General features: G+C 33.6%; 1 long non-coding RNA gene across 1 annotated transcript; it reads left to right on the top strand.

Moving 5' to 3' along the window:
• Positions 1-3643: 3643 nt before the first annotated feature.
• Positions 3644-5044, top strand: LOC125669889 (uncharacterized). The gene is made up of 3 exons (XR_007368047.2): positions 3644-3958; positions 4257-4438; positions 4733-5044. It is a non-coding gene; the product is annotated as an uncharacterized LOC125669889 (long non-coding RNA).
• The last annotated feature ends 4313 nt before the right edge of the window (positions 5045-9357 follow it).

Genomic DNA, 9357 nt, shown 5'->3' with positions numbered 1-9357 from the left:
AAAAATAAACAAGTGAAAGAAGGAAAAAAATTAATAGAAGAAATTAAGGTTTTAGAACAAAATAGTTCTGAACACAATATAGAGGAACTAAATGAAAAACAATAAAACCTGGAAAAACTCAGAAACCATAGACTTCAAGGAATATATGTAAGAAGCAGAGCAAAATGGACAGAAGAAGGAGAAAAACCAACACATTATTTTTGTAGTTTAGAATCAAGAAATTTTACTAGTAAGATAATATCCCAAACTTATAAAAGATAGTGGGGAGATAATTCAAGACCAGTTTGAAATATTGGATGAAACAAAGCAATTTTATGACAATTTATATTCAATACCTAACCAGGAAATAAACATAGTTGACTTAAATTCGGAATTAAAGTATGAGGATATTCCCAAGTTATCCAGAGAGGAATCTATGCTTTTAGAAGGTAAAATTACATTGAAGGAGGCTTCTACAACACTAAGTAAAATGAAAGCAAATAAATCACCAGGCTCTGATGGGTTCTCAGCTGAGTTTTTTAAGGTTTTTTGGAAATACCTTGGTACATTTGTTGTAAGGTCTATCAACTATGCATATGAAAATGGCACTCTGTCAATAACACAGAGACATGGAATTATTACACTTTTACCTAAAGGAGACAAACCAAGACACTATCTTAAAAACTGGCGTCCAATTACACTTCTGAACACTATATATAAAATAGCTTCTGGTACCATTGCAAATAGATTAAAGATATACTTGGATAAACTTATCAATCCTGATCAAACTGGCTTCATTTCTAATAGGTATATAGGAGAAAATACTCGACTAATTTATGATATTATGCAGTATACTGAAGAAGAAGAAATCCCAGGTCTTTTACTACTTATTGACTTTGAGAAAGCCTTTGATACCCTCTCATGGAATTTTATACAAAAGACCTTAATTTATTTTAAGTTTGGACCTGATATTCATGAATGGGTGAAATTATTCTATCATAACATCATATCTACTATTAACCAAGGTGGCAATCTCTCGGCATCTTTCAACATTCAAAGAGGATGTAGACAAAGTGATCCTTTATCACCTTATATTTTTCTTCTTTGCGCAGAAATTTTAGCTATACAAATAAGAGAAAATAAAAGTATTAAAGGTATAACTATAAATAACAATGAAAAGAAAATTTCACAACTAGCCGATGATACATCAATTATACTTGATGGTAGCAAGGAATCTCTTCTAGAAACAATAAAAGTATTGCGACACTTCTCTGAAATGCCAGGACTAAAAGTTAATTTTTCAAAAACCAATACAGTATGGATTGGATAAAAAAAATATAGTCAGGATACCCTTTCTAAAGACTTTCATCTGAATTGGGGGACTTGTAAGTTTACTCTACTTGGAATTAATTTTGATGTAGAATTACAGAACATGTCAAAACTAAATTATCAGCCAAAGCTAAGCAGAATAAAATCAATCTTAAATCAATGGGAGAAAAGACATTTGACACCAATAGGAAAAATTACTGTTATCAAAACTCTGGTCTTGCCTCTATTAAATCATATTTTTATGGAACATAAGACCAATCTTCAAATATCAATAACAAAAAATAATTTTATTTTTGGATTTTTGGATGAAAAGAAAACTATAAAAAATAATCTTGTTCTTTGGCTGAAATATTATATCTATACTATGAGGTGTAAGGGGGAGACACTGAATGTAAATGTTGCGATATCGCTAATGAACACATTTTATGAAACTCAAAGACATATTGCATATAAAAATGGTGAAAAAGATTTGTTTGACACCTGCTGGAACCGCTGGAATCAATTATTTCATTGAGTGTTTGTTTGCTGTTGTTGTTTATTTTTTTTGTTTTTTTTGTTTTGTTTGAAAATTATCTTTTTTATAAATTTCAATATATATGTACCCTTTTAAAATATATTAAATAATGACTGAACTCATCTCTCTCTCTCTCTCTCAGAAAATAATATATACATATACCTTTGATAGTTCTTCTAAACATTTTGTACAAGTTTCTTTGCAGAATGTATGTATATATATACTGTGTGTATGTTTAAAAAAAAAATATATATAAAAAATAAAAAAAAATAAAAAAATTGTATTGTCCTCTTTTAGTAAATTCAGTACCTTTTGATACACTAAAACAATATACACATATGTATGAAATAATCAGCCAGGTATTCTCTGCTTTTTTTAAAAAGCATAAAACGAATATTGGTTACACAACCTACATGTAACTTCATAAAACACCTATTGAGAATGTTACATCGGCAGAGTAAATTTAAAAATAAAAGATAAATAAAATACTCCAATTTCAGATATAAACGTTATAATTGTTCGGAATAGGAATAATTTCCCCCCTGCCAAACAAATAAAACTAAAAATAAGTTCGCATATAGCCTATAGGCCTGTAGTTTTATTTTTCCGTGATCGGGATCGCGGGCCCCGCGGGGTTTTCTGAAAGTGTGCACGGGGAACACACGTGTTTCCCTTTCAACGAAAACAACACAGCTTCACTGTAACAGCGAAGGCTTGTATTTTACATCTTTAAAGCGACCTGATGTCAGAAGAAGATGCCCTGGAATTTATGTGCAGGATGACCCAAACGATCATGCATTCAATATAAACATGTACATGTAAGTTGATGTAGCCACATGGCCGACTAGAAAAAAAATTTCAGTTTTGTTATGTTATGAAAAATTCACAATTAATCAACGCGATTTGATGCCATAATTTGTCGTTTCATGAAAGAAAATATTTATATTTTATGATATCTAAACCAAGTGAATAACACCCAATTGTTTATTAAGAGCTAACATCATTTAATCTGTCCTGGTCCGGCATCAATCCATCTGATTAACACCCCCCTTTTTCCAGAATTCTCTCCGTACCTGACGCGCGAGTGTAAGAAGTGGGTGGATTTAGTGTACAATGAGAAGGGGGATGGTGTGGTTTTAATCAGACTGGGCATTCATGGCCGCTGGTGAGAGGGCTATTTTCCAGGATTTTCCCATGTTTATTAAAATTTATCTTTCTATGAATTGTAATGATTATCATAATTTGAATGATTTTCTTCATATTGTAACAGAAATATAAACGAAATGTGTTTGGGTCGAAATGGGGGGGGGGGGGGGGGGGGGGGTACGTAACATCAAAGTCTGATTATGACAGGCTAATGAAAATCATATAGATTTCTCTTTTATCCAAATTCATGTATTTTATATACACTGAGTAGATTATGACCATTAATTACATGTGATCCATACATGCTGGTACTGGTATGCTATGAGCTGTGATCTTGCCTAGATTTTCTCTAATTTCGACTAAATGCACACCCCACCAGAGTACCATGCAAGGGGATTTAGACACTGTGTACCATGAAGAACCAATTCAATTCTACTTTTATATCTGGGGTCACATGCTTTCCCTCAGAGTTGCAGTATTTTCGCTAGACCCTGTAGGTTTTAACCCGAATTTCTTCAGTACCCCCCCCCCTCCCAATGTATATGCTAGGCATAATGCTGACACCTACATCATGCATATTTTTTTTCATTACGCACTCTGCTACACTTGCGATGTATAATAAAATATTCCATTCATATCTAACACATGTACGTACGCAATCCCCTACCAAATGTCACTTCAAATACAGGACATCTCTATCTTTCAATAAATTTGAGCTGTACTTGAGTGCGAAACTGTCCCTTGCTACCATGAAACTTATATTTTGCTTTAAAACATAAAACAACAATTCTTAATTGTAATTTCTTTTCATCTTTAAAAAGGGTATTGACATCCCAATATTTAGTGGGAAGTTCCCAGGTATCGTCCGCTAGTGACATTCTGCTGGCAAATCCAGGCATGCGATGGAAGGATGCTTATGTGAAGGACACAGGGACACCTGATCCAAGAACTGTGGCATTTCATTCAGAGTGACAACCTGACATTCAGTTGGTATGACTCTTTGAGGTTAAATATAGGGTTAAATCTGTATACATTTGGTTGACAATAAATAATGATAAATAAATCCAGATCATACATTCACAAATGGAATCATGGCATCATGATACACTGAAATGCGTGTTTAACTGGTTTTTTTTTTTACTGCATTACTAGGTATCACATACATACAAAGAGACAAAATATGGAAAATCATTATTCTGTTTCTAATTATAAGGTATAACAATTTTTCTAAATGCTGACAAAAAAGGTATGGTGGCCAATACTGATTTTATTTGCAATTTCCTTTCAGATACGGGACCCGATTATTCAGAGAACTGCAGATTTTAGTAAGCTGTTTTTGACAGAAGATTTGGTTTTCTCCATCTGTATTGCCACCAACCATTATGCTGAGATGGTCATATCTAGGGGGAAGGATTGTCATTATGCTTCCCAAGGAAGTTCGCATCCTCTCACTGAAGAGTAATTGTACAGGTAGTACTAGTTTTAAAGTACCGATATTGTGAGTGATTTTCAGTTTAAAACGAATAATAAAATGCATAATAAAAAGATTATCTTTACCAAAATTAATCTTGCTGTGCGTCTAACACATTTATTAGATGTGTACTATAATTACCTCTGATAAAATTTCATAAGTAATTAATGCATACTAGTAATTTTCAGAGGGACTTGACTATAGAAAACATTTACAGAGCCATTTGAGCATTCAAAAGCTCTGACAATACATTAGTATTTAGGGCTAAGTATTAAGAAATTCTTTTTTTCCAGATTTTTGTGCATTATCTTATACATGTTTGCTGTGAAGTTCCAGTCGATAGACAGATATTGGTCAATGCATGCCCCTATCGGAACAACCCAGTACAGTGTATCAGGAATGATGTCTAGAAATAAGTTTTAAAAGGTTGAATATAAGAACATTTTGTTAAATATGATGCAAGTACATTTAAATCTAGTGATTGAAAGTTAGTACTTGAACATTCGTATACGTTGCACTTACAGAGGAAAAACGGGTAGTACTTTTTGATAACATTTGATAAGGTGCTGTAACTCCTGTTGCTTAGCAACCAAATATATTTGAATGCAAAAAATTAATTATTTTAGATTAACAATAAAGATCTTTGTTTTAATGTTGCAAGATTTATTCTATTTAGTGGAACATAATGACAAAACGTCATATTATTAGAAAATGATGGATATGTACAATGTATATAAAGTACAAAGTTTCCATTTTATGACCTTTGACCTTAATTCTCTTCATCATATTTTTTGTTAAAAACCTTTTAAAATGATTAACATTTATTTAAAGATTATATTTTTTAAAATAATGTGACATTTACTAATCAACACTCAATGTAATTGTGTTTAAATTGTGTCAAATATATGTAGAAAGGCAAATTATGGTCAAAATTGTACTACGAGTGTTGTTACTTAGCAACCAAAAATATTTGTTTGTCAATAAAATTGATTAATTTGATTGTGATGTGTTTGTAGTATTTTCAAAGGCTCATCAGCTCATACATTTAGAATTTCCTATTTTTGACTCTAATCTAGTGAGAGGGGTCGTAATATATATATTTCAGAGAGAAAAAAAATGCAAAAATGTGCACATGTATGACCTTTGACCCCGTAGCTCTCTTTGAGGTCATGGGATACCTTGACAAACTTTATCAGAAATTATTCCCTGTCCAATTCCTAACAAAATTATATGTCATATGCCTATCCCAAATCGTGATACATGCAGATTTTATTCGATGTAAAAATATTGTCATTTAGTCTTTAAAAACCTCTAAAATGTGCCGGTAGAGAAAGGGTTAAACTCAGGTTACCTATTGCAATTGGTTGTCGTCCGTCGTCGTGCGTTAACAAATGGACATTTTTAAGGAGATACTCTACATCACCATTATGACTGACTTCCTTTTAAAACATGGAAGAAAATATTTATATTAGCAATGTTTGCCTATTCATTTAAAAAAGGCATCGCCTAGCCGAATAGCTCAGTAGGTTAGTGCGTCGACTACTGAACTGTGGATTGCGGGTTCGAGTCCAGCAGTGGTTTTAATTTTTCTTTCAGATTGCTTTCTACTAAAACTGCATTTTTTAACTAAATAAAGTTCATTTGAAAGTTTTCAATTTTAAAATATTGTTGTAAATATTATCCACTTATCATCCATATCAAATTTCTCTGCTGTAGCATACATCCTTAATTTCTTCTTAATAACTACTATTCCAATTCTTTTCAAATTTGGTATGAAACATCTTTGGGACAAGGGGGACATAAATTGTAAATTGAAGGACTCCTGCACCCCTGGGGCCTTATTGGCGGGGCAAAAAAAAAAAACACCCCAAAATTTATCAAAAATCTTCTCTACAACCGCACATGTATAAGAGAAACTAAATGCATAGTGATATAGAGCAGAAAAGCTTCAGTCTACCAAAACTGTAAATTTCATGATTCCCGGGTTAGGGGTTCTGACCCCAGGGGGGGGGGGGGCAAAACTTGGTATATAGTGTTTATGTGCAAAACATTTAAATAACATTATTTGGTGCTATTGATACTAAATTGAAACTAAGTGGATATTTAGATGGTACAGGTAGTCCTTTACCACAATTGTAAAATACATGATCCTATGGGATAAGGGTTTGGTTTCAGGGTGGTGCTAAAATAATTATAATGATTTCAAGGACTTCTTTAAGTTTGCTGATACCGTATAAAATCTAACCTTTCATGTAGTTGATCAGGCCGACATTTCTCAAAATAAACTAAAGTTGAAACTTAAATTTAAAATCCCGTACATTGCAGATACGCATATTCACGCATCTGAAGTGGACATGGCAACAAAATCAACTTTTACGATATCCTTTTCGGAAGGTTCTTTCAAAAATATATAGTTCGTTTAAAAGTAAATAACATCAAAACTACTGTGAAAATGTCTATTATATGGTGTTAATTTAATGGAAACACATTAGTTTCTATGCCACGTATGGAGTTAACCCGGTTAAATATGAGATTTTACTCAAATTTTGATTATTCAAGCTCAAATAAAAGAAAACACAAATTCAAGTTTGAGATATTCTTTTAGAGAAATCCAAATTCAACAGGAGGCACAATCTGATCTAGATAATAACACCAGAGGTTCGTACCTTAATCCAATTATACATATACTGATTTTGACTACGGATAACTCCGTTTACTTAATCAGGATATAGGGCTCACGCCAGGTGTGACCGGTCGACAGGGGATGTTGACTCCTCCTAGGCACATGAGCCCACCTCTGGTGTGTCCAGGGGTTCGTGTTTGCCCAACTATCTATTTTGTATTGCTTATATGAGTTATGAGATTGATCACTGTTCGTTATCTTCGCCTTTCACTGCAACAAAATACGAGGGCTGTTCGATATGTAATGTGTATTGTACCACAGCGCGATAACGCTTTGCACGATTTCGTGGATGATGATACTCTTGAATAGTTCTATTCAATACCTTTACAACAGTATAAACACGAGCCACATAGTTTTAAACTTATAGTAATTTCAATAGAGCCAGTCGTTGATCACTGTTGTAAAATTGGTTGGGAAATGGGTTGAGAATATTGAAAAAATTATAGCTTTTTTAAAGGTTCGCACAAAACTAGGTAATTCAGTAATGCAGATTTTGTCTGAATTGGGAGAAGTGTACGGATCTGATAAAGTATCTTATGAGACCGTTCGTAGATGGAGAAATAAATTTTTGACTGCCACAGAGTCTGTCAAAGATGCAGCAAAATCTGGCCGACCTGTGACTGTAACAGGCAAGACAAATGTCTAAAAAGTCAGTGAAATAATTGAAAATGATGGCTGATACACGATTCGTGATATTGCCAAAGCTGTTGGCATATCACGGGTGCATTTCAATTTGAAGCGTATTTGGAATGTACGAAAGGTAGATGCCGCATATATTGACAGATGACCAAAAACGGGTACGAGTACAAACCGCTAAGCAATTGCTCAAATTTTTTTCCAAATTCAATCAAAGACAATTTGCAAATATTGTTACTGGTGACGAAACATGGGTTCACTAGTGTTACAGGTCGATATTACCGAGATGTTATAGCTAAAAATCTCAAGAAATATTATCATAAACGACGCCCCGTGTCAGGGTTTAGGCATGTTCGTCTAGTTCATGATAATGCTCCATCACATACATCTGAGCTTGTGAAGCAATTTTTGAATTTGGAGGTTACCGTCTTACCACACCCACCACACTCTCCAGATCTAGCCCCATGCTACTTCTTCCTTTTTCCAAAACTTAAAAAGTTCTTATCTGGTCGTCGATACAAGTCCCGACAAGCCCTTGGGTCAGCCATCAGTCAGTGCCTCAGAGGTCTACCTTAATCAGCATACCGTGACACATTTCAGAAATGGATTCAGAGATTGAAATTATGTATTTCAAACCGCGGGGAATACTTTGAAGGGATGTTATGTTCATTTCACAATTTGAGTCGAATGTTTTTGAGATATCGTACAGTACACATTAAATATCTCTATCCGATGATAAAAATCTGCATGGCAAACATATTTATGTTCACAAAATTGAATGGGTTTGGGGGGGGGTGGATTGTTTGTTCAACTTCCCAAGGCCATAATATCTATTCCAACGAGTTTTTTCCCTTTTATATCAAAAATGAATTTTTGTCTATAATTGCTTGAAAAGGTTCAACACCCAGCAGTACATTCTGTATATGATTGATCACAAACGATGGTCATTTTAAGAAATGAAGAATAACTCGTTATTTTTTTATTGAGCGTTTCTTTTGTTGAGCTGTAGAGGTAAATATATGTTCGTGTATGTATAAATAAACACTAAAACTGCTTTTTACAAACTATACAGAACAATTTTAAAATCATTTTGACACATTACCAATCCCATAAACATGTGCATTTCTCCAATGTGTATGGTCATGTGGTGCTACCCTTTTAGGTTTGAAGATCTATAAAATGGTATCGCCATCAAGCTGAAGTTTTCTCAAAGCAGCCATTAAATAAACGCACATTTGAGCATACGTAACCTGACTTTTCCCCATAACATCCTGTTCAACCTCGCTTATACAATTATAATTACACATACACCTCGGGTAACAGAATATACTCTTTATAAAATTTAAAAAAAAACCCACTTTCCTGTCGGATTTTTCAAAGGAAAAGTCATCATCCAGTCCTAAGTTTAAGACATCATTCGAATCAATAATCACGACCATTGGAGCAAAACAAAACTACTAGTATTTTGAGCATGTGTGCATCTTTACGTAGTCCTCTTCAATGAAAAAGTGAAGGTAACGAACAGTGATCAATCTCTTTAATTCCTATAAACAATTCAAAATTAAGAGTGCGACAAACTCTTGGACACTCCAGAGGTGG

This window comes from Ostrea edulis, chromosome 4 (genome assembly GCF_947568905.1).
Source record: "Ostrea edulis chromosome 4, xbOstEdul1.1, whole genome shotgun sequence".
NCBI lineage: Eukaryota > Metazoa > Mollusca > Bivalvia > Ostreida > Ostreidae > Ostrea > Ostrea edulis.
This window is presented reverse-complemented; position numbering and strand designations above follow the sequence as displayed.